A 26,600-nucleotide genomic window follows, 5' to 3' on the forward strand; every position below is an offset into this window, starting at 1 on the left:
GGAGTAGAAAGCCTCATCTTTCTCCCGCGGAGCGGCTGGTAGTTTCGAACCGCTGACCTTAAGGTTCGCAGCCCAATTCATAACCACTATGCTACCAGAGCTCCTTCCATAGAAGCCATAGTAAATGGAAAAGCATCTTCTGTTAATGGGTTGGAAAGCTTACTGTTGTTGACATTATTATTGTGTTAGAGTAGAACTGTCCCTAAAGAAGGAGCAATGTTGGCACAGTGGTTAAATGCTGTCCTGCGAACAGATAGGTTGGTACTGTGAATCCACCAGGAGAAAGATGTAGGAGTCTGCTTACATAAAGATTATTGTTATTAAGTGTCATCTGAAGAGCATAGATGTCAGCTTGAGGACTAAGGTGCGCCTGACCCAAGCCATGGTATTTTCAATAACCTCATATGGAAGCAAAAGCTGGACAGTGAATAAGGAGGACCGTAGAAGAATTGATGCCTTTGAGTTGTGGTGTTGGAGGAGAATGCTGAGGGTGCCATGGACTGCCAAAAGAACCAATAGATCTGTTTTGGAAGAAGTGCAGCCAGAGTGCTCTTTGGAGGCCAAGATGGCTAAGCTTCGTCTCTCATACTTTGGACATACTGTCCAGAGGGAACAGTCTCTGGCAAAGAATGTCATGCAGGATAAGGTGGAGGGTCAGAGAAAAAGAGGAAGACCCCTTAACGAGATGTATTGGCCAGGTGGCATCATTAATGGACTCAGGTGTGGCAGCGGTAGTGAGGTTGGCCCAGGATCGGACGTTGTTTCGTTCTGCTGTTCATGGGGTTGCCATGAGTCGGGTCTTACTCGATGGCACCTGACAACAACAACAACAAGTCGGTTCCAACTCATAATGACCCTGTATAGGGTTTCCAAGGAGCGGCTGGTGGGTTTGAGCTGCTGTCCTTGTGATTTGAAGTGCAGTGTTGATCCTACAGCACCACACCAGTTAGAAACACTATGGGAATGGTTTTACTTTGCTGAGTTGATAATAACTCAATGGCAGTGGACTCGTTTGTTTTGGAGAATATTTACAGAAGTATTCTGCTGCATTTTTCTCCAGCAGAATTGCTGGTCGGTTTGAACCACAGACCTTTTTGTTTTAGCCAAGTGCTTAACCATTGTACCATCAGACATCATAAAATGGTAATACTTCCTACACTAATCTACAGACTCTACACCATCTCTGTACCTACACCCACTAAATCCCCACTGTCTTTCTACATAATTTATCAAGCTGATTTAAAAAATAAAAACTCAAGTGAAAATTCAAAGGGACCCAGAATGTTAATAATAATCTTGAAAAAACAAAACAAAACAAATTTAAGGGCTCATATTTCCTTTGTTCAAAGCTTACCCAAAAGCTACAGTATTTCTCAACTGCCTAGGAGAGGCATTTGAAAGGGCCTGGAATGATAAACAATTGAACCAATAGGCCTAGTTAGATGTCATTGTCACCGTAGAAGATAGCATAGATTCAATTTCTAGATTAATCAAAAATAAAACAAGCTTAGTTTAGCTAAGAACAAATGTTGTTGTTAAATGACATCAAGCCGTTTCTAACTCATAGGTTTCCAACGAGCAACTTGCTGGTGGGTTTGAACTACTGACCTTGTGGTTTGCAGTCTAGAGCTGATCTACCTAGTCACATCAGGAAGCCCAAAAACAAGAAGAATGCAGAAATACTATAAGAAGAAGGATAAATGTAGTTTTCATCTTTTCAGTATCAGCTCTTACCCTTGAAACTCAGGATAAAACTTGTGATCTAAACTGGACCAATTGCAGTACCTTGTCCTTTCACCTACAGTGACTGGGCACAAACAGACTAATCAATTTCCTTCCCAGGGACTATAAATTGATGATAAGAAAGAGACAGTTCCATATTTGTTGTTTTGCTGAGTGGTTTGTTAATGCTTGATGAGGTAAGCCTGGAACTACAGGACTGATGAAGGCCATGTACACTGAAGAACAACACAAGCAATATTTTTAGGACTATAATGGAGATGGAAGGATAAGTGGGGAGCAGGGAGAAAATTTGATAGACTCAGCTTGAACATTAAAGAGAATTAATGATTTATAGCAACCTATTAGACCTCCTCTATATTTCTTAATCATGTGGGAGCCAGTAAATCTATTTATTTATTGGCTCCCACATGATTTGAACTGCTTCAATTGGTTTACACTGGAACTGTTAATAGCACCTTAAAGTCCTAACCCTACAAATAGCTATCTTTCTTGGGCACTCTTTACTAAGTTCCATTCTTTCTCTCATTTTTAAATCCTCAATTAATTTCAAAGCACTTTTTATGAGAGTATTGAGAGAACATGATATTTAGAGAAAAGTACAAGTTCAGATAGTTGTTAGTGGCAAAAGCAGAACCTTAAGCATGAAGTACAAGTTCTGTCACATCCTGCATTGTTCTGGGAGCTGATTGGTGCTAAGACTGCATAGAATATGTTGGTAGAGCTTCATAAAGATGGTTGGGTAGAAGACAGTCATCACATTTCCACAGGATCTATGTGGTGTTAAAAATACTTTCATTGAGTGCCTAAATTGCCCATTTAGAATACAAAGACAAATACGATTATATTCAACCAGTAAGAGTTAGCTCTGGATGTACATGTATTTTCAAATATATCTTAGAGTCTGGGCATTAACTTTATATTAGCTATAGTAAGGGATATTGAAAAGGAAATGATTAATTTTTACTGATCACAAGAGAAGTAGGATTCAGAAATAGCATTATGTAGTGGAGTCTTGATATGAATAAATATGTGTCACTCAGGATGAAGAACAAGGCACTTCATGTAGAGTGGGCAAGTAGCACAGCCTTGAAGTTAAGAAACAAAATGTATATTATAGGAGCTGTATGGAGTTTAGCTTGGCTGAGTGGTAGAGTACTGATGAGTTGGAGGGTTGTGCGTAATGTATCTGCAGACACAGGCAGTATTTATATCATGGAACTTCTATGAGATCCTGAGGAGCTTGAACTCTGCTAGGAAGTAAGAAACCGTTAGTATCTGTATTCACATGAGTGGCAAAAGAAGATAGACTTTTAAAAATGAAAAGTGATTTTGACTTATGCAAGAAGAGAAATGGTAAGTTAGTTAAGAAATAAGAAATCCTGTGATAATCCAGGGAAGAGATTCTAAATTTCTTAACCAGGGTTGTAGAAGACGTAATAGAGAGAAGGGATGGTTATGGTTATGAGAGATGTAAGCATTCAAAATAGCTCTTTTATTTTAGAAATTAAAATAAATTTCCACAAGTCCATAGATTATATCTACATAGCAAAGTAATATCAGTGTGTGAGTATTGATTGAACAACCATCATGTGCCCAGATTAAAGGTTTATCTCTAATAACAATTATATAACTATTCACAGGTATAGTCAGATTTTATAATGTGCAGCATCTTACATTAAAAGACCAGTGGACTGATTCCCAGAAGAGACCACAGTTGATTCATATTTGTATTCTCCACGTTTCCCTCAGTCTTCGGGAGGCTAGAAGTTTCACAATAATTGTGTCTTCCATAAATGAGATTTTAACATTTTCCATCGGATAGCTATATTTTAAAAAAAGAAGGGCTTTATTTTAAAAAGAGTAATTTTTACTATATCAGTAAAAATCTAAATATTTAAAGTATACAAACACTCCACTACACCACTGTCAGTTTGTCGTACTGTGGTGGCTTGTGAGTTACTGTGATTCTGAAAATGATGCTGCTGGTATTTTAAATACCAGCAGGATATCACTCATGGTGGACAGCTTTCAGATGAGTTTCCAGATGAAGACAGGCTAGGAAGAAGGTGTGGCAAACTACTTCCGAATATTTAGTCACTGAAAACCTTATGAAGAGCAGAGAAACACTGTCAGATATAGTGCTGGAAAATAAGCCCCTCAGGTCCAAAGGCACTCAAAATGCGACTGGGGAAGAGCTGCCTCCTCAAAGTAGACTTGACCATGATGACGCAAATGGAGTAGAGGCCTTGGAAGTAAAGCCCTTGGGACCTTCATTTGCTGATGGGACACATCTCAAAATGAAGAAAAACAGCTGTAAACATCCATTAATAATCGGAACATGGAATGTACGAAGTATGAAACTAGGAAATTGGAAATGGTCAGAAATGAAATGGAACACATAAGCATCAATATCTTAGGCATTAGTGAGCTGAAATGGACTGGTATTGGCCATTTTGAATCTTACAACCACATGCTTTACTATGCAGGGAATGACAAATTGAAGAGGAATGGTATTGCATTCATTGTCAAAAAGAACATATCCAGATCAGTCATGAAATACGATGCAGTTTGTGATAGGATAATATCCATGTGTCTATGGGGAAGCCCAGATGATACCACTATTATTCAAATTTATGCACCAACCACTAAATCCAGTGAGGATGAAATTGAAGAATACTACCAACTTCTTCAATCTGAAATTGATCAAACATGCAATTAAGATGTGTTGATCATTATTGGTGATTGGCATGCAAAGGTTGGGAGCAAAGAAGAAGCATCAGTAGTTGGAAAAATATGGTCTGGCAATAGAAATGATGCTGGGGGTCGCATAATAGAATTCTGCAAAGTCAATGATTTGTTCATTTCAAATACCTTCTTTCAACAGCATAAGAAACGACTATACATATGGACTTCACCAGATGGAATACTTAGAAATCAAATTGACTACATCTGCAGAAAGAGACGATGGAAAGGCTCCATATCATCAGCCAAAACAAGGCCAAGGGGCAGACTGTAGAACAGATCCTTTATTGCTCATGTGCAAATTCAAACAAGCTGGAGAAAATGAAAACAAGTCCATGAGAGCCAAAATATGACTTTGAATATATCCCACCTGAATTTAGAGATAATCTGAAGAAAATATTTGATGCATTAAACACTAAAGACCAAAAAGCCAGAAGACTTGCAGGATGACATCAAAAGCATCATATAGGTAGAAAGCAAACAGTCATTAAAAAGACTGGAAAAAGAAGGAAAAGTTCAAAATGGATGTCAGAAGAGACACTAAAACTTGCTGTCCAGCGTAGAGATGCTAAAGCAAATGGAAGAAATGAGAAGGTCCAAGAGCTGAACAGAAAATTTCAAAGATCAGCTCGAGAAGATAAAGGCAAATATTACAACAAAATGTGCAAAGATCCAGAAAACCAAAAAGGAAGAACACGCTCAGCATTTCTCAAGCTTGGGGAACTGAAGGAAAAAATTCAAGCCTCGACTTTCATTACTGAAGGATTCTCTGGGAAAATTATTGAATGATGCAGAAAGCATCTAGAGAAGATAGAAGGAATACTCAGAGTCACTGTACCAAAGGAAATGGTTGATGTTCAACAGTTTTTAGACGAAGCATATGATCCAAAGCCAATGATACTGATGGAAGAAGTCCAAAGTGATTTGAAGGAATTGGTAAGGAACAAAGCACCAGCAATTGATGGAATAAAAATTGAAATCTTTCAAGAAAGTGAGGCGGCACAGGAGGCACTCACTCATCCCTGCCAAGAAATTTGGAAGACAGCTATATGGCTGACTGATTGGAAGAGATCCATATTTTTGTCCATTCCAAAGAGAGGTGACCAAACAGAATGCAGAAATCATCGGACGAAATCTTTGCTATCCCATGCAAGTCAAGTTTTACTAAAAGGAATACAGAAATGGCTACAAGCATACATTGACAGAGAACTTCCAGAGGTCCAAGCTGGATTCAGAAGAGGCCGTGGAATGAGAGATATCATTGCTGATGTCCAATCAATTTTGGCTGAAATCAGAGAATACCAGAAAGATGTTTACCTGTGCTTTATTGACTATGCAAAGACTTTCGATTGTGTGGATCATGACAAGCTATGAAGAACATTATGAAGTATGAGTATTCCAGAACACTTAATTTTGCTCATGAGGAATCTGTACCTGGACCAAGAAGAAGTTGTTCGAACAGAACATGAGATCACTGAATGGTTAAAAATTAAGAAAAGTGTGCGGCAGGGTTGTATTATTTCACTATACATATTCAACCAGTATGTTGAGCAAATAATCTGAGAAGCTGGGTTCTATGAAGAAAAAAACGCCACATCAGGATTGCAGGAAAACTCATTAACAACCTGCTATATGCAGATGATACAGTCTTGCTTGCTGAAAGTGAAGAGGACTTAAAATATTTACTGATGAAGATCAAAGAGCACAGCCTTTGGTATGGATTGCATCTCAATGTAAAGAAAACAGAAATTCTCACCACTGGACCAATAAACAACATTCTTAACAACAGAGAAAAGATTGAAGTTGTCAAGGATTTCATTCTTCTTGGATCAACTATCACTCATGGAAGCAGCAGTCAAGAAATCAAATGACATATTGCATTAGGCAAATCTTCTACACAAGACCGTTTTAAAGTGTTGAAGAGCAAAGATGTCAGCTTGAAGACTAAGGTGCACCTTACCTAAGCCATGGTACTTTCAATAACCCCATATGCATGTGAAAGCTGGACAGTGAATAAGGAAGATCACAGAATAATTGATGCTTTTGAGTTATGGTGTTGGAGGAGAATATTGAAAGTGCCATGGGCCACCAAAAGAACCAACAGATCTGTTGGTTGAAAGAAGTGCAGCCATCGTGCTCCTTGGAGGCCAGGATGGCCAAACTTCATCTCTCATACTTCAGACATATTGTCAAGAGGGACCAGTTGCTGGAGAAGGATATCATGTTTGGTAAGGTGGAGGTTCAGAGAAAAAGAGGAAGACCCCCAGTGAGATGGATTGGTGAAGTGGCAGCATCAATGGGCTGAAGCGTGGCAAAGATAATGAGGTTGGCCCAGCATCGGGCAGTGTTTCATTCTGCTGTGCATAAGGTCACTATGAGTTGGTACAGACTCGATGGCACCTAACAACGACAACAACAACATCCAACCACTTGGCATCAGAGAGAAAACTAAGGTGATTCTTTTTATCCAGATGTGTTGAGACCATGAAGAGATAGGCTGAAATAGTAAGTAACTTTAATTGTCTTGTGCCTCAGTTTACTAATTAGCATAGTAAGGGTAAGACTGTCTTCCATCTACATTGTTAAGATGTGTTAAGGATTATGTAGGTTTTAAGTCATTAAAAATAAAAGTGTGAATGGATGATTAAGCTCTTCAGAGATAATGCTATTTATATACAAGGTAATCGTTCCAACTTCTTAAGATGATTAATAAAGAATTTGTCTTAGAAAGTAATCACTTATTATCTGGGGATCATATTTGGGATGGAAGACAGATGCAGTGTTCAATTACTTTAATCCACAACCCAAACACAGGGACTTCAGTAACGAACAGGTAGTGATTAATAAACAGATATCTTTAAAATCTATCATTTTCTCCATTCCCTTCAGAATTTAAAGTAGATAATTTTGTTGCTTGGATCTATAATTTTCATTAATTTTGTAAATGTAAAGAGGATTCTACTTTTACATATGTATTTAAAAAATTTATTTTACTAAAATCTTGATTATATAACACCTCAATGTCTGCCACCCTAAAGTCTATGAAAATAGAGTAAAATCAATTAAATGCTTTAAAGGGAATTGTCAAGATAAACCAAGGGCTCAAATAAGCCAGGAGTTTCAAAGTTCTCACTGTGCCTACAGACTAGCTGTCACTGGTCATTCCGAGGTCAGCCTAAATCTCATCTCCTGAGAGAGATGTTATTTCTGACCATACAATCAAATCTAGTCATTCTCTCTCAAATCATTCTTACTTAACTCTCTGTATTCTAGTGTATTTATTCATTTATATTTACTTTCCCATTTTCTATCCCCACTTCCAGCTTTATGAGAGTCAGAAAGTTGTCTTGCTTATGATTCTCTTTTCAGCAACAAAAGCAAGGTATTGTGAGTTTTCAGTAAGGCTTTAATGAATTACTGAGTAAATTATGGATAAAAATAACAATTTATATTGATTGTCTTTGGAAGAAACCTCTTAACTTTTCACAAGATTATATTATTTACCCATAAAAGAAAATGCTGTGGCAAACACAATAAAATACACATTTGTTCATTTACAATAGTTAGAAGTTAATCAAATGAGAAACTGAATTAAACATGACAAAAGAGGTTGAAGTGATGTGCAATTTTGAAACAAACCTCAGGCAAGGATATGGAGAAATTAGAACCCATGCACATTTCTGCTGGAAATGTAAAATCGTTCAGTCCCTGTGGAACATAACAGGGTGGTTCTACAAACCGTGAACTATAAAAATACCATGTTGTTGTGATTTGCCATTGAGTCAGTTATAACTCAAGGAGACTCCGTGTGTGCGAAGTATAACCTCAGTTTGTTTTACCATAGAGTACTCCAGAGCATTTTCAATAGATATGACTTTGCATAAGCCAATTGCACCTGAGCAGTTCTGGTGGTGGTGGCTATGTTCCATGGAATCAGTTCCAACTCATAGCGACCCTGTACAGGGTTTTCTTTACAGGAGCAGAAATTTCTGCCTCATCTTTCTCCCACAGAACAGCTGGTAGTTTCAAACTGCTGACCCTGAGGTTAGCAGCACAGTTCGTAACCACTCTGCTACCAAAGCACCTGGGTGGCCTCAAAATGCCAACCTTCTTGAGTATACATCCCAAAAAATTAAAAACAGATACTCAAACATGTACATGCCTGTTTATAGAAACACTATTAACAATAACTGAAATGTGGAAACATCCCAAATATCTATCAGGAGATGAAAGATAAACAAAGTGTGGTATGCAATACAATGAGATATTATTCAGCTATTTGTGTTCAAAATCATTGTGTTAAGTGAGCTATTCCATTGATTTGAAATATCCAAAATAGATAAATCCATTGACACAGAATGCAGATGCATGGTTTACTGTTGTTGGAAAGAGAAGAAAGTAAGAGAAACTTCGTACTAAGTTGTGGTGGTTGTTAAGTGCCATTGAGTGGGTTCCAACTCATTGCAAATATAGAGTATAGAGATAGTTTCCAAGAGCAGCTGTAGATTTGAACTGCCAACCGTGCAGTTGCCAGTCCAATGCTTTTAATTTGGAATGATGTAAGTATTTTGGAACTAAAGAGAGATGACTGCACAACATTGTGAAAGTTTTCAGTAAATTTCACTGATTTGCTCATTTTAAAATGATTAATTTTGTCTGAATTTCTCTTCAAATTATTGAGGAGAAAATCTGTTCCAATTTTTTATTTACTTGCTTGTGTAGTGGTCATGTAGAAGAAGTCAGGAAGCCTAGCAACTATCCATTTTAAACTCTGTTTAACTTAAACAAAGGAAAAAAAGATACATAGATAATATTTAGGAATGTCAATTGTTTTTTTTCCTAGAATCAGTACTTTAACTTCATATTTGTATTAAAAATACAAAGTATTCTGGTAGGTGAGCCTTGTGACAGATTGAAAACTTCATAGTACCCAGTAAAAGGGGAACTGGAGGAGGGGCTTTTTCAAGACAAGAGAATAAATCTATTTGCCAGCAAGCCATACAGCATGCCTGCCCATGTCTACTGGGTTGGGCACTTGATGTTGCAAAATCTAATAAAGAAAAAACCTCCCTCTCACTGAAAAAAAAAAAAAGTATTTTCATTGCTAAAAATAAATATGAATTCAGAATATGAAGTCATTGAAAATGGTTAAATTTATTGAAATCTATATCCTGTAAAAGATAATTTTAACATAATTCAGAAAATTTTCCATGACAAGTTTTGAAAGTAATTTAAATGTGAAAGAATTCATATTCAGTCATATGTAAATGTCATTTTGTCTCAAAATCATATTCATAAAATGTGTTTGTATTTCCATTTTGTGTTGCATTTTTTACTAGAAAATGTTGAAGTTCGTTTTTAGTACATTAACATGAAGGACAGGATCCCCATGTCCCTTCCTGCCACATTCATTTATCATTTTCTACCTGGGCCTTTAATTAAGTCTGTGGCATGATGCTGTGTCAGTAATTAACAGAGTGAACAACAATGCCATAGCTAATATTTAGTGATTGCTTACTGTGCACTAGGTGTTGCATTGTTGTTTAGTGCTTTTGAGTCAGTTCTGCCTCATAGCGACTCTCTGTAGGTTTTCTAGTGAACATCTGGTGGGTTTGAACAGTTGACCTTGTGGTTAGCAATCTAATGCCTGTCATACAACAACACACCAGGACTCTACATGGTGTTATAATACGGACTCTTTAAGTTTATAATCTTACTTAGCCCTGATAACAACCATATGAAAAGGTACTGTTATGTTAATTTCATAATTGAGTAACTATCCAACTGAAAATCCATCTTATTTCAGAGTTTTGGTGCTTAACTGCTTTTGCAATACAAATAATAATGAAAAGGGATTCAGCCTTAGGCAGAGTGGTGGGTGGGAGATGAGTTTGGAAATTAATTATTGATATGCAGTGTAAATGAGTTAGGTTTAGCAGCAGTAAAGGAGCCTAAGTAATAACCACCTCATTTTCTGAGTTATACCGGCATACCTTGTCTAATTATTCTTCACTTTATTGGATTTCACAGCTACTGTATTTTGTTTTGTTTTTAAAACAAATTGAAGGTTTGTAGAAACCCTGCATTGAGCAAGTTTTTCGATGCCATTTCCCCAATAGCATGTGATCACTTCATGTCTCTGGACAACATTTTGATAATTCTCACAATATTTAAAAGTTTTTCATAATGCTATTGCATACTTAATAGACTATAGTATAGTGGAAACATATTATATATATATAATATATGTAGCGTAGTGGTTACGAATCGGGCTGCGAACCTTAAGGACAGCAGTTCGAAACTACCAGCCGTTCCATGGGAGAAAGATGAGGCGTTCTGCTCCCGTAAAGATTTACAGCCTTGGAAACCCTGTACAGGGTCGCTATGGGTCGGAAAGGACTCGAAGGCACTTAACAACAACAACAACATATATATTCTGGGACACACACACACACAAATCATGTGGCTCACTTTATTGCAGTGATCTGAAACGGAACCTGCAATATTGTCTAGGTATGCCTGTGATGTTATTGTTGTTGTTATGTGCCGTGGAGTCGGTTCCGACTCATAGCTACCCTGTACAGGGTTTCAGAGGCTATACATCTTTACGGAAGCAGAACACCACATCTTTCTACCACATAACAGCTGGTAGTTTCGAACTGCTGACCTTGAGGTTCGCAGCCCTCTTCGTAACCACTATGCTATAGCAAGTGTTTATTTCCCTTACAGATCTTTGGATCAGTGGTGCTTAACCTGGGCTCTGCTGGGATTAGCTAACATTATCTGCCAGTAGAGTCAGGTCACTCTATACATGTTCATGTTTTGGGGCCAGTGTCTGCTGAGGCATATGCTTTCTGTGGAGAATTGAAGAAGCACACTAATATTATTCCTCCACACTGGCAAACTCTTACTTCTGCTCACACTTCAGTGGTCAAAGCAAGTCTTGAGACCAAGCCCCAAACCTCTGGGACAGGAAATGTGTACGCCACTCACAGAATGTGTATTATTTTGTATAGTTGAATTATCGATTCCCTTTCCAAGTTACTCAGATGTTTTGTAGTGTGCAGTCCAATGGATTCTGACTCATAACAACCCTATATGACACAGTATAACTGTCTCATAGGATTTCCTAGGTTGTAAATCTTTATGAGAGCAAATTACCAGATCTTCTCCTATGGTACCAGCTGGTGGGTTACACTCACTGATATTTTGAATAGTAATCAAGTGCTTAATCATTTAAAAGTGGACCCCTCTAATTTTATGATTCTTTTTAGAAGACTCTATTTGAACATAGGAGACATTTGATTGTTAGTAATCCCCAATTATTATGTCCTCAGAGAACTAAAATAGTGCTTCTCAACTAGGGGATATGATAGTGGAAACTTGAAGATTTAGCAGTGTGTAAATGGTTAATGGGCTTGCCTACCTTGTAGGAAAGGCCCAGTGATCCAATTCTGAAAATAAGGCTTTGGAAACCCTATAGAGCCATTTATACATTGACGCACATGGGAGTCATAAGGAATTAGAACTGATGAAATGACAACCGGTGCTAATAGTAGGCAGAGGAAATAAGAAAATTATGCCTTCACATTTCACCTCTATCCTCAAACCTGGTTAAGAACTTATTTTTGTAAAAATGTTGCTATCTCCCATTCAAAAAGTGGGCTTGAATTCAAAAAATAATAGATAAGAAATCGGAGGGAGAATTTTCTTTCCTATATGCCCATAAGATGCATATCTAGGATTTTCATGAATTTGAAAGCTGCATTAAGTGATAAAAGCTTTTAAAAACAAATTCCTAAGAAAAGTAGACATTGTGATAACTTGTAAGTGCTTGCTGTTTCAGATGATTAAAAATCTTGCTTTGCCCAGTGATTGAGCTATCATGGCTTTAAATCTACTAGCAATTATTTTTCTTTTCTAAAAGCACACAAGTTAGAGAAATCTGCTAAGCCAGGCAGCCACTGTTGATGTGCTCTTTTGATGTGTGACCTGTGGAGAAGGCCATTGTCAACAAGTTGGCTAAGAGGCAACAGGCAGCATGTTGTGTAGCAGTAGCATTATTTCTCACAATTGCAAACCATTGGGTAATAAAATGAGTACCTTGTTCTTACTTTAAAACCCTGGAAATTGTAAATCCATATTGTTTCAAAAGAAAAACTGACTTCCAAGGGGGCATTTTGGCATTCTTTTATTTGTGCTTTCAAAAGTGTGAAAACCCCATATGTTTTGTTCTTTGTAAAGACTGTTGGCCTATGAAATTTTCTCTCTACATTCCAGTTTCTTCTATCTCAGATCTTCTCCTGATATGGCTTATAACTCTGCAGAGACCGTCTACTCTTGCCACCTTTTTTGGAAATAAGGACTGACTTGAATTGAATTCCGTTCCCATAATTATGTTTTTTTTTAAATCAATCACAAGTGAAAGTTTGAACTTTGGACAAAAAGAGAGATTCTACAATGTATCATGTACAGAATTAAGCACTTAGTTGTCATTGTTGTTGAAAGCGCTTGAGATGGTTTCGACTCATAGAGACCTTGCGTAAAGTTTCCGGAGAGTGGCTGGTGGTACTTATCATATGGTCTCATACCAGACTCCTAGATTTTAGTAGTAATTTGCATCTCACCCTAGGTGGCACAGTGGGTATCATTTTTTGGGTTGTTAGCCACAAGGTAAGTAGTTCAAACCAGCCCCTTTATAAGAGAAAGTTGATAGTATCTGCTTCCATAGAGATTTACAGTCTAAGGAAGGAGCAGTTACACTTTGTCAGTTAGGTTCACCGTGAGTGAGAATTAACTTGATGGCAATGAGTTTTGGATTTTGCAGTGTTAAAATGGACATGAAGAAAGAACTATCAAGTTTTTATATACCACCAAGACCATTGGTGGTGCTGGTGTGCTGTGGAGTTGGTTCTGACCCATAGTGACCCTGTTTAGGGTTTCCGAGGCTGTAAATCTTTATGGAAGCAGAAAGCCTCATCTTTCTCCTGCGGAACAGCTTGTAGTTTCAAACTGCTGACCTTGAGGTTCGCAGCCCAATTCTTAACTACTACACTACCAGAGTGCCTTACCATTAGACACTCAAAGTTTATAATTGAAGTTTCTTTTTAGAGTAGTTCTAGCTCTTTTACATTATTGATATATCATACCTTTCATGCTTTCTTGAGTGCCATCCAAAGAACAAAGAGAGGATTTACCTATTTATTAATCAGAAACTCCTATTTTGCAATGATCATTGGGCCCTTTATAAATTTAAGCTATTCTTACCCTTTTAATTTTTTCATCATTAGTCATCAATTGTTCCTTAACTATTCAAAAAATTTAAAAGACAAAAAGGTAAGAAAATTGACAGTGGAAAACATTTTACAATTAAGTGTATTGAAAGATGAAGAAAAAAAGAAAAAGAGAAGCAGCTCTCAAGGTTTTGATGATGTTGGTAACATTTATCATAAACCCTAGTGTCATGGTTTGTTTGAATAGTGTCTACTCCAAATTTCATGTTCACCGAGATACTCAGAATTGAGATGAGATTACACTGGATGAGGCTTTCTGCTTCCGTAAAGATGTACAGCCTCGGAAACCCTATGCAGGGTCGCTATGGGTCGGAATCTACTCCATGGCACATGACAACAACAACAACAAAGTCCAAATGGAGTATCCTCATAAGAGGAAGAAAAGGACACATAAAGACACAGAGGAGAAAACCATGTGAAGACGGAGGTTACAAGTCAAAAAATATCCAGGGTTGTCCAGCAGCCACCAGAAGCGAGGAGAGAGGCATAGAACTGAGTCTTCTATAGAATCTCCAGATCGAACTAGCCCTGCTGAAACCTTAATTTTGGAGTTATGGCCTCCAAAAATGTGGCAATAATTTTCTACTGTTGTCACCACAGTTTGTGGTATTTTTTTTTTCAGCAGTCCTAGCAAACTAATGCAATACATTTTCAGAGGAAAATATCCTAGATCTACATTCTCAAAATTAAGAATTAAACAACACATTTCTAAAGAAAAAAAAAAAAAGAGTCTTAGTTATTCCGCTGGACAGATTATGTAACATACATTTTGATACCAAAATCTAAACCATTCTGCTCAAAGGGTAACTTAAAGGAAAAGCGTTTTTAATGTGACTTGAATGATAGTTTACATGAGAGAACTTCGGTTTTACACTTAACATTTCATTGCAATGATTCCAGTCCCCTCCACGGATCATCATTTAACAGTATTTGCTTCTATGCCCTCTGGGTTTTGTGTGTGTGTGTGGGGGGGGGGGTGTACATAAAAACACTCAGGAATATATCATAATTTAAACAACCAAAGGACACATTCTGCAAGCCTGCCTGCTGGCTGCCATCACTCAGTCTTTCTCTTTCCATGAGTTTAGAGTCCTCAGCTGCTCTCTATCTCTCCATGTCCTCATCTCTGCCTCCATCTCTGGTGTCACTGATTTTCTGGATAGGGTCCTACAGTCTGCTCATGCTCTTCTCCCTTGACAACCCTGGGGTCGGTCCTCTGTTCCTGGACTGTAAGATTAACTACTCCCCTCCTTTTTTTTTTTTAGCTTAAGTACTATTTATTGAAAAGAACAGAAATGATAGAGGAAAAGGCCCCTAGGGACAGGGTGGAACAAGACAAGTAGTGCATCTCTGCCTTCTGCTCAGCACAGCCTCTTGTTTCCCCACTGAGCCATCTTGTTGTTGATGGGCAACTTGGAGAAGCGGTCAGATTGCATGTATGCAGCTATTTTCTCCAAAGCCTCAAAACGGCACATGAAAACCTTCAGATTTGGGAACTGATCCAAGCACTTGGGTTCAAACATGCAGTTCTGATCTAAGACATCATAAGTGAGAAAGTCCACAAAGGTGAGCTTTTCCCCTGCAAACCAAGAGAATCTCCCCAGGGACAAAGAGAACTGTTTCAGTTGTCCAGGTAGTTGTTCCAAGTATTGAGGCTTCAACTTTTCATGGTCAGGATTGTAGCAGATCCATACAAGTTGCATGCGGAAATCCATTACTTGATTTTCTATGATGTCTACTCAAATCTTTTCTTCTTCTGTCTTACCATACATATTGTGCTTGCAAGCTATGTAGCGCAAAATGGCATTGCTTTGGGTGATCTTGTTCTTCCCATCCTTGAGGTAGGGCAAATTAGAAAAGACCAGGTCTAGCTTGATCCAGCCATTGGCTTCGATCATAGTCAGGAGCTTCTCTGCACGTGTACCATTTTTCCTCATAATTGGTATCTGTTAATTCTAGGAGCATGCGGATGGCATGAGCCAGCCCGCGGATACCCCAGTAACCTAGGAGTGTAGACGATTCGAAGAACTCATCTTGCTTCCATTTCTCAGCTGGCTGAACTCTCTCCTCCTTTTTGTTACAGAACTTCTATGTTTACAGTTGTGACAGTTAACAATTACTCACTATTGAATCATAAGAGTCTTAGCCCCATCTCTTTTCACCAGACCCATCTAGACATGATGAAAACTATTCAGTGGGAACTCTACCTTGTCTCACACACTCTTAAACTAAACTCCCTCTTGAAAACTTGTATGCCAATCGCTTCTTGCATTTTTTGCCCTACTTTTTTGAGCTACTATATACATAAGTATAGGTCAAGTGCATGAAATTGTAGCAATTTATACTTGTTTCCTTTATCAAAAATGTTTTTTTTTTTTAATCTTCCTGTATTCAAGTTCTGATCATCAAGCCATTGAGGCTAGGTCAAATGGGTACTATCTGTAAGTTTGGATGTTCTCGTGCATCTCCCCTTACTTCATATCAGCTGGATGCTTCACTCTCAGTTCTAGCCCTCCATGGCTATGTCTTTGTCAATGGGTTCAAGAATCTCAAAGGGTAACTTTTATGATGGTTGTGTAAAAACTTTATTTAAGAAAAGTGTGTCTTATTACATGTTATATAAAATGTGTATTCCTTTCTTTCCTTTTTTGTAAATTATTCATAAAAAATAAAGTAGATGTAATATGAATTTAAAAGGTCCATGGGGACAGGATTATTTTTCTCTGGTATACCAAGGGTTAAAATATTCATACAGTTTGACCTAATACTGTACTCCCAGGAATTTAGCCTAAGAAAATATTTCAACCCAAGAGAAGAGAATCCTTGTAGCACAAAATGGAAACAACCTAAATACTTAACCTAAAATGTTTAAGTGCATTATGGTGTATCCATAGGATGTCATTTAACACAAAGTCTCACCACAATAATTGTGAAGACTGTGGGAGATAAATTTATGATATTGAATGAAAACAACAGTATATTAAGTACTAAACCCATAGAATATACCTATCATAAATATTTATGAATAAGTAAGATGAAAACATTTTTAAACTGTTATATGTTTTTAAGTGACGTGGAGTCAGTTTTGATTCGTAGTGACCCTGTGTAGGATTTCAGAGGAGCGGCTGGTAGGTTTGAATAGGCAACCCTTTGGTTAATAGTTCACTGTTTATCTTTCAGTGTCACACCAGGAATCCATAAAAACACCATACAAGGAATTGTTGTTGTTGTTAAGTGCTGTTTAGTCTGTCCGTACTCATAGTGACCCTGTATATGGTTTCCAAGGAGTGGCTGGTAAGTTTGAACCACCAACCTTGCAGTTCAAACCGACCTTGTCATCCATTGCTTTATCCTATAGCACCACACCAGGATTCCATACATTCAGTACAACTCTGATAAATATATATTCGTCAATAAGATGAAAATACTTTTTAAGTGTTATGATTATGGAAAATTAAAACTAAATACATTGACTATATATATTGTCCTTCAATAATAAAGATGAAGAAATTAACAAAAATGCCCTAAGCTTACTTCTTCTCTGTCTTGTTCTTGTATTACTGTCATTGCTGAGTCTGGGAGTTGAAGATAGATTTTAGTAAGTTCCACAGAGTGTAGTTGTTAAGTGCCATGGAGTTGGTTTCGACTCATAGGAACCCTGCATAGGGTTCATGGTGTGTCTATATAGGATGAGCACTGGACTCCTAACTACAGGTTGGCACTTCAAAGCCACCAGCTATTCCTCAGAAACCCTATACAGGGTTGCTATGAGTCAGAACAAAATAGAAATCATTTAACTACATACGTGTTCCAAGGAACCACTGGTAGTTAGTGACCTTGTGGTTAGTAATCCATTGCTTATCCTACAGTGCCAGGGCTCCATTATATATACTGTGCTTTTTGGAAAATATGAAGGCATTTTGCTTAAACAGATTATTTTTATTCTTCGCTTCTGTCTTTTGTATCATTTAATGTCCTCCTATAGAAATATACACAATATTTATGTATCATTTCTTTATTTCTTTATCATTTTTCTTCAAGAATCCTCTGACTACAGGAAAGTAGATTTTCAAAGAACAAGACTTGTTTTCTTCTTGAATTAAGGGGAAAACTATTCCATTTGATGAGAAACTACCTGGTTTTGCTTTACCCCTACATTCCTAATTAAAGTGTGAGCTTTCTGAAGGCAGGGAGTGTGTTCATATGTGGCCGGTGATGATAAATTTTTTAAAAAGATTTTTTTAGTGCCAGTGAATTACAGTCTTGCTATATGACGCCATGGGTTGATGGGCTGGACCGCAAGATCGGTTTGAACTGCAGGGTTGGCCGTTCAAGCTCATCATTTGCTCCTTGGGTATCCTGCACAGTTGGAACCAACTTGATGGCACTTAACAACAACATTAGATCAAATCTGATGCAGTGAGAACAGTAGCTCGTGAGGGAAGGTTAAGAAAAGAACTTGAATAAAATAGATTTCTTATGTACCTGAGATGTGGAGTATTTAGAAATGAAAATTCTACTTCTGTGCTTATTGTCATTGCCGTGAAGTCGATTCCAACTCCTAGCAACCTTGCACAGGGTTTCCGACGCTTTAAATCTTTGCAGGAGCAGAAAGCCTCATCTATCTCCCATGGAACAGCTGGTAGTTTCGAACTGCTGACCTTAAGGTTCACAGCCCTATTTGTAATCAAAGCTCCTATGTTTTTGTGTGTACATATTATCTATATTTTTAAATGAATGATAAAATTTAAACTCTAAGATGTTCTATGTCCAAGGTCATTGTGCTAGCAAATTTCTGAGTCAGAATTCTTGCATTGTTCTGTGTGGTGTGTACTACTCCACAATGTGAAAGGGTAGAGAGGCAGGAAATCATCACCTCTTGCATAGACTGTACTCTAAGAATGCTCGCAGTTACCCAGCTATCTGTAAAGTTAGCTGGCAAATTTCACTACTGAAGAAGAAATCAAGAAAATGTATACTTATTTGCCTAGTCCAGGGTTTTAGATAAACCAATGGGTAAAAGAGCTTTGATAAAGTATGACTTCCCAGTTTTGTCATGTTAAGTAATTTGTTTGCACTTGTTAACATACACACATACACATCAGTGTGATGTCTTCACAGGGAACTGGCTTATCTTTATTTGAAGCTGTTGGACTGGATTTAGCAACTCTTTTTGGCATATGTCACTGTGAGATAAAGTTCAAATAAGTGGAAATTAAAATAGAGCTACAACTAGGTTACTACAACAAATGTTTTAAGGACCTTTTTCTTCCATTTTTATTTGGAAAATGTATAGCCGATCATAGGCTTGTGTTAGCATTTTTACAAGCTGCACTCCAGAAAAACCAATCACAAGGTTATAAGACACTGACCTTGTACTGGAGGTTTTAGAGTGTATTTTCTGAATTTCACTTATAAGAAAAAGAAAAAATGACAAATGTGACAATTAAAAAAAAAACCAAAACTGGAAACTGGGAAATATTCTCAAGTTAGTGTGGTAGGATTCCTTCCTGACCTTGTTAAATCCTATCTCCTATTTCCCATTGAGTTTAATAGTGTTTTCCAGCCTCTAAGTATCATAGATGAAGTTTGTGAGGGTCAGAATCTGTGACATGTGTACTCCATCTATAAAGCTCTAAATCTATAGTGAGGTTTGCATTGATTTACTTATATTTACAGCATACTTGTTTAAAAATAACAGGAATCTATAATAATATATTACAAAAAATAACTTAAAAACAGGTCCATATATGAATATGCCAAGTTGTAAGTATGCAGAAAAACAATCCCTGTGACCGAGATTTAGATTTGGCTCTGAGCTTCTAGAAATATGGAACTGGAGTTCAGGTAAAAACAAAATATGTTTATATTAAGATATCTATATATAGCCATAGATATACATATGTATATGTATATCTAAGGAGCTCTGGTAGCGAAGTGGGTACGAATCAGGCTGCTAACCTCATGGTCAGCAGTTTAAAACTCCCAGCTGTTCCTCAGGAGAAAGATGAGGCTTTCTGCTCCTGTAAAGATTTACAGCCTCGGAAACCCTGTACAGGGTCGCTATGGGTCGGAACCGATTTGATGGCACTTAACAACAACAACATATATATATATATATATTTTTTTTTTTTTGCTGTTGTTGTTGTTCAGTGCCATCGAGTCAGTACCAACTCATAGCCACCTTATGCACAGGAGAACGAAACACTGGCCAGTCCTTGGCCAACCTCACCACTGTTGCCACGCTTGAGTCCATCGATGCTGCCACTTGGCAATTCATCTCGTTGGGGGTCTTTCTCTTTTTCTCTGACCCTCCACCTTACCAAACATGATATCCTTCTCCAGCAACTGGTCCCTTCTGACAATATGTCCGAAGTATGAGAGACAAAGTTTGGCCATCTTGGACTCCAAGGAGCATGCTGGCTGCACTCCTTCCAATACGGATCTATTGGTCCTTTTGGAAGCCCATGGCACTTTCAATATTCTCCAACACCATAACTCAAAAGTATGTATATATATATGGAGCTCTGGTAGTGTAGTGGTTATGAATCGGACTGCGAACCACAAGGTCAGCAGTTTGAAACTACCAGCTGCTCCATGGGAGAAAGATGAGACTTTCTGCTCCTGTAAAATTTTCATCCTGGGAAACCCTGTGCAGGGTCACTATGAGTCGGAACCAACTCCACAGTACTTAACAACAAACATATACAAATTATTCAGAGGAAACAGATTACTTAGCACTGAATTCCAGAATTGAACATGTGGGATAGGTATGAATATAATAAAAAAGTCATAAATTATATTTTTAAAATAATATTCAGTAGTGAATTATATATATATTTTATATGACCTTCAAAAAACAGCATCATTATATTGAAATGTATTTCAGGGAACTTGGTTCTGTAATACAGTAAAGTAATGTATTTTAGATATATATTGTTATAATAGCTGATCTTGGCCTCTAATAAAATTTAAAGTACCAAGAGAAAAGAATGACTTACATACATTTTCTGTAAATATCACCTCTCATCTTTGACAGGTAATGGATGGCATAAAATTCAAGGTTTTATTTCGGATGATGACTTAAGATGCTGGCATAATGAAAGTAACTTTTTTCTGAAATTATTAAAGTCTGTATTAATAATCACCAGGTTCAGTCAATTAATCACTGGTTCTAAGTGTCATGGTGGATTTCTCTGTGCGTGTATACAATGATGTTCAATACAGGCCAGTGATTTTGGTGGAATGCCCAAAATACCGCTCTTGTTTTTGATTTGATTGATATTTAACTCTAATCATTCTGTGTACTTGATATTATGAAGAGGTCTTACTATTTATGTTTTTTTTTTTAACTATTTTTATTTAAAGCTATGGTTTTTATGATAAAAACCATATCAGTAATTCTCATCTAACTATAGGCCAAAAGTAGGTGGTACAACTGTGGGTTTAAGCCACTGTCCTTGTGATTAGTAGTCCTATGCTTAACATACAGCACCACACCAGAACTCTAATTAGGGAAATTACCAGGTTACAAATCCAGCCAGAAATGTTCAGGGCAGAGTTCTTCCTGCCAGCACTGCCTCTTTCCAGGTATGCTCAGAGACAGGCCTCTTGCTGGCTCTAAGCTCTTTGACTTGGTTTCTGTCTTGTTACAGGGCATGTTTTGGGCAGTCAGGTGCTGCTGTTTTGACTTTGCTCACAGATTCAAAACCCTGTTTAATGTTATATGTAAATTTGCCCTCACTTTGTAATGATTGAACTTACAAAAAATTCTTCATCATATCACTTGCAGTTTTTAAATCATAATCTTCAGCCCGAAGATACTCAGTTCTAGCTTCCCCAGTTAGTTACTGGGAGGCACCCACTCTCAAGCACACCTCCTGCTCAAAGTCACTGGGCTTTATCTACTTTGTGGCCTGGAAACTTTGTCTTGAGCTCTGCCACTCCTCCAGTATCACAGGATTTTCTCCCTGGTTGAGGAAGTTCAGTGCACAGGATTCTCAGTGTCTGAAAGACTTGCTTTGCTCCTGGATCATCTTCTTTGATGGTAGTGAGATCCTCATTTTATAACCAGCAGAATGGCAAAATGCAGAAAATAAAAATCATCCCTGTTAGTAACCATTGAGAACTGAATCATATAATCTATCAGTGTTTTCCCCCACCTTCTCTTACTCACATCCATCGGGGAAAAGTAGTTTGGTGGGAGTTAGAAAGGCTATGGTAAGAAAAAACACATGAAGTGGTTCACTGCAATGCAGTCATGTTTAAAAATAACCAAATCAGTGCAGGCAGATCCCTGGGATACGAATGCCTGATTTACAGATAATCTGCTTGCCCACTTGCCCTGGAAACAAAGCTTCAAACCCATATGAACTGATTCTGTCATAATGACAAAGGAAAACAAGAACAGATCAGAATTTTTACAATTTGGGTGACTCATCAAGGGGAAAACTTATGGATCAAAGCTCTGGAATGGAAATCTCAGAGGAGGCATAGTGTGCCCTATTAGGAATCTGATGTGTGAGACAGGATTATGGCCGGACTCACACACGTTTGAAGTGGTGCAGTTGGCCACCGTCTTTGAGTAGGATGCTGCTGTTTTGACTTTGCTCACTGATTCAAAACTCTGTTTAATTTATATGTAAATATGCCCTCACTTTGAAATGATTGAACCTACAACAAATTCTTCATCACATCACTTGCAATTTTGAAATCAATCAAAATCTGCCAAACCTTTTCTTGACCTAAAATAAAGCTATAAGTAAGAACCATATATATCTGATCTGACTGATCTAGAAATTTTTGAAGGCACAATTAGGAACAGCTCTTGTTCATAATGTGGGGCTTGCCTATATTTAAAGGATATTACTCTTTATTTTGGTCTCCTGGTGATGTGCTGTAGGATGAGCGCTGGACTACAAACCATAAGGCTACAGATTCAAAAGCACCAGCTGCTTCTTGGAAACTATACAGGGTCAGTATGAGTTAGAACTGACTCAACCACAATTAACAATATCAATAACTCTTTATTGTGGTACCAAGATTTTCTTTTTACAGTGCTTTTCAGCTATCAAACAAAATGTTCTCGTCATCTTTTTGTGTACTATAGCAGTTTCCTCTTCAAAGTTAGTTTATAGATTGTAGTTTCTAAAAGGAACATGACCATTAGAAATCTCCCCAATCTAGTTACTTGGGAAAGTAAAACTGTGGATATTTTAACAATAAAGGAATGTTATCTTTATATATAAAGACATAGGTACATATGTGTGCATATTTCTGCCCTACAGTGACATGCCAGACCTATCTGCAATATTAAGAAGAGAGTGTTGGCAACCCAGGACCACAGAGTAGTGGAATGGAATAGTATAGGACTCAGACAATGGGTGAGATTTGCTGTATTTATTTCCAGTTCTACCTGCAGGCTGCATGACTTTGGGCAAGTTATTTACGCTTCTCCTTCCTTTGTAAAATGAAGGCAACAATTGTGACTGTCTGAGAAATCTAGTCTACTGATTAAATAGCTAGTAATATATAAAGTCATTTTGAATTGTAAGGTTGGCTTTACAACCAAAGTTGTAAAGTTCAAGTTGTAAAGTTCAAGTTCCACAGCCACTCCTTGGAAGCCCTATTGAGGGTTGCTATGGGTTGGAACCAACTCAACGGCACTTAAAAACAACAATAAATAAAGTATTTTAAAGTATCTGATCTGTAGTAAGCACTTGATCCATTTTAGCTATTATTTTTATTAGTCGTAGTAAAAGTAGTATTAGAAATTAAGGCAAAAAATATCCCTTATTTTTAAGAAACTCAGATAATAGAGTTGAGCTTCTATGGTAGGAATAACTACAATTGAGTTATAATTCATGTTTGATAAAGCCAAAGTATATTTTTTAAAAGAAGGTCTAATTGAAAATTGCCATTAGGTCATTACAATGAAATCAGAAATGCGCAGTTGAATACGGAGCTGGATGAAGTAGGTTGAGAGGCCAAAACCAAAGTGGATGAAAGTTCTATTGTTACATTAAGGTCAGGAATCAAGGAGGACACTTGGCAAAACTGGTTTATGTATAGAATACTGACATGAGGATTTGGCAGGGGTCATTGTGTTTTTTATCACAAATTGTGGTAAAACAATGAAATCATTTTCTGTTTAATTTTTTTAAACAAGGTTAACAAATTTATGAGTTGTAAAACACCCCTTCCATGTCATTTCATCCTATCAGCTCTTCACATGCTTTTAGCTGGTTTTATCCTGCTTATTAAGAGCAGCTGTGTTTAAGCAGCTGGCGCATCAGTTGGCTGGTAAATATATAATGTATAGATATTTAATACCACTTAGTGCCTTATCAGGCTTCACAACCTCTAATTAGTTAAACCACAGAACAGGCGAGCACATTAGGTAATTATTACTTTCCCCCCATTTCACAGATAAGGAAACTGAGCATGAGAAAAATTTTTCTGTTAGATTTTAAGGGCTAAAGGAAGATGTGTATAAGCTGAAAACTGAGTATGTGATCAAATGCCCTACCTTGTGAGAAGGCAAGTTCTTGAAGCTCTGGCAGTGAGACGTATAGTAATATGTATTATTCAGAGGGTAATGTGAGCTAATCACGTATTGGTGTGGCACTTGTAGAATAAGCACTAGACAGCTAACCATTAGGTCATTGATTCAAACCCACCAACTACTCCTCTGAAACCCTATACAAAGTCACTGTGAGTCAAAGACAACTCAACGGCACTTAACAATAGCAATAATCGTTTTATACTACTTTTTCCGGATGAGAACTAGTCTATGTATGTTAAGATGGATTCACTTACTAACATTCATGCTCGTTTTGCTGGAAAAATCACCCCTGAACATAAAATAATGCTTATTTCATCAATTTATGCTAATCTCTCATTGTTTAAAGCGCTCAGTGGTAATATCATGACATAGATGATATCTGTTAATTTCCTCACAGTTATAAAATGAAGTAACAAAACAAATTGCTTAATGGACATATTTTGTTAAAGAATTATATATTAAATTACAAAAACAATTGGATTCAGAAGTTTTAGTAATTATTTCATGTTGTTGTTATAATTAGGCACTTGTGATTATGTTATGACTCATAGGGATTCCGTGCACAACAGAATGAAACCATGACCGGGTCCTACACTACCCTCACAATTGTTACACTTGAGCCCATTGCTTTTGCTACTGTATCAATTCATCTTGTTGGGGCTTTTCCTTTTTTTACTGATCCCCACTTTAGCAAGCATGATATTCTTCTTTAGGGACTGGTCCCTCCTGAGATTATGTCCGAAGTATGAGAGACAAGTCTGGCTTCCAGTGAACATTCTACCTGTACTTCTTCCAAGACAGATTTGCAAATTCTTCTGACCATCCATGGTACTTTGAACATTCTTCTCCAACACCATAACTCAAATGCATCAATTTTTCTATGGTCTTCCTTATTCATTGCCCAAGTTTCACATGCATGTGAGGCTATTGAAAATAACCTTGGCTTGGGTCAGGGGTACTTTACTCTTCAAACTGATATCTTTGTTCTTGAATACTTTAAAGAGGTGTTATGTAGCAGATTTCCCTAACACAATATGTTGTTTGAATTCTTGACTGCTGATTCTATGAGTGTTGATGGTGGATTCAAGCAAAATGTAGTCTTTGACAACTTCAATCTTTTCTCCATTTGTTATGATGGTATTTATTATCCAATGGTGAATATTTTTGTTTTCTCTACAATCGGGGTGCAATCCACACTGAAGACATTGGCCTTTGATCTTCATCACTTAGTATTTTCCATCCTCTTTGCTTTCGTCAAGCAAGGTTGTATCACATGCATATTGCAGATTGTCAATGAGTCTTCCTCCAATCCAGATGCCACACTTTTCTTCACATAATCCAGTTTCTTGGTTTATTTGCTCAGCATACAGATTGAATAAATAAGGTGAAGTAATACAACCTTGACACACACCATTCCTGATTTTAAACCATTCAGTATACCTTTGTTCTGTTGTAATGTCTATCTCTTGCACTATGTACAGGTTCCTCATGAGCACAATCAAGTGTTCTGTAATACCCATTCTTTGTAATGTTATCCATAGCTGGCCATGATCCATCTGGTTGAAAACCTTTGCATAGTTAATAAAGCACAATAAACATCTTTCCGATATTCTCTACTTTCAGTTAAGATCCATATGACATCAGCAATGATATCCCTGGTTCCATATCCTCTTCTGAATCCAGCTTGAGTTTCTGACAGTTCTCTGTCAATGTACCATTGCAGCTGTTTTGAAAGATCTTCAGCAAAATTTTACTTGCACGTGATATTAGTGATATTATTCGATGCTTTCTGCATTCTGATGGGTCATTTCTCTTTGGAATGGCCATAAATATGAATTTCTTCCAATTGGTTGGCCAGGTAACTTTCTTCCAAATTTCCTGCCATAGATGAGTGAGCACCTCCAGTGCCAGTGCTGCATCAGTTTGTTGAAATACTTCAATTTGTTTTTTTCAATTCCTGAAGCCTTCTCTTTCACCAGTACCTCAGTGCTATTTGAACTTCTACCTTCAGTACCACTGGTCTTTTTTTTTTTTTTTTTCCACTGTTTTTATTGTGAATTGAGTGATAGTTTACATGAGAGAACATTGGTTTTACACTCATCTTATCGTATTTCATTTCATTGCAAAAATTACAATCCCCTCCATGCATCATCATTCAATAGTATTTGCTTCTGTTCTCTCTGTTTTTGTTTTGTTTTAGGGTGGGGAGAATGTACACAGAAACACTCAGGAATATATAATCACTCAAACAACCAAAG

At 37.4% G+C, this 26,600-nt stretch overlaps 1 protein-coding gene and 1 pseudogene across 1 annotated transcript in view; one reads left to right on the plus strand and one right to left on the minus strand.

Annotated features, from left to right (window-relative positions):
* MDGA2 (MAM domain containing glycosylphosphatidylinositol anchor 2) overlaps positions 1-26,600 on the plus strand; it is a 1,390,890-nt gene that overhangs the window by 146,434 nt on the left and 1,217,856 nt on the right. The gene's annotated exons all lie outside the window — the stretch shown is intronic.
* Positions 15,140-26,600, minus strand: part of LOC102831677 — a 99,217-nt pseudogene continuing 87,756 nt past the window's right edge.

Source organism: Chrysochloris asiatica, unplaced genomic scaffold (genome assembly GCF_000296735.1).
Source record: "Chrysochloris asiatica unplaced genomic scaffold, ChrAsi1.0 scaffold00235, whole genome shotgun sequence".
Classification (NCBI taxonomy): Eukaryota; Metazoa; Chordata; class Mammalia; order Afrosoricida; family Chrysochloridae; genus Chrysochloris; species Chrysochloris asiatica.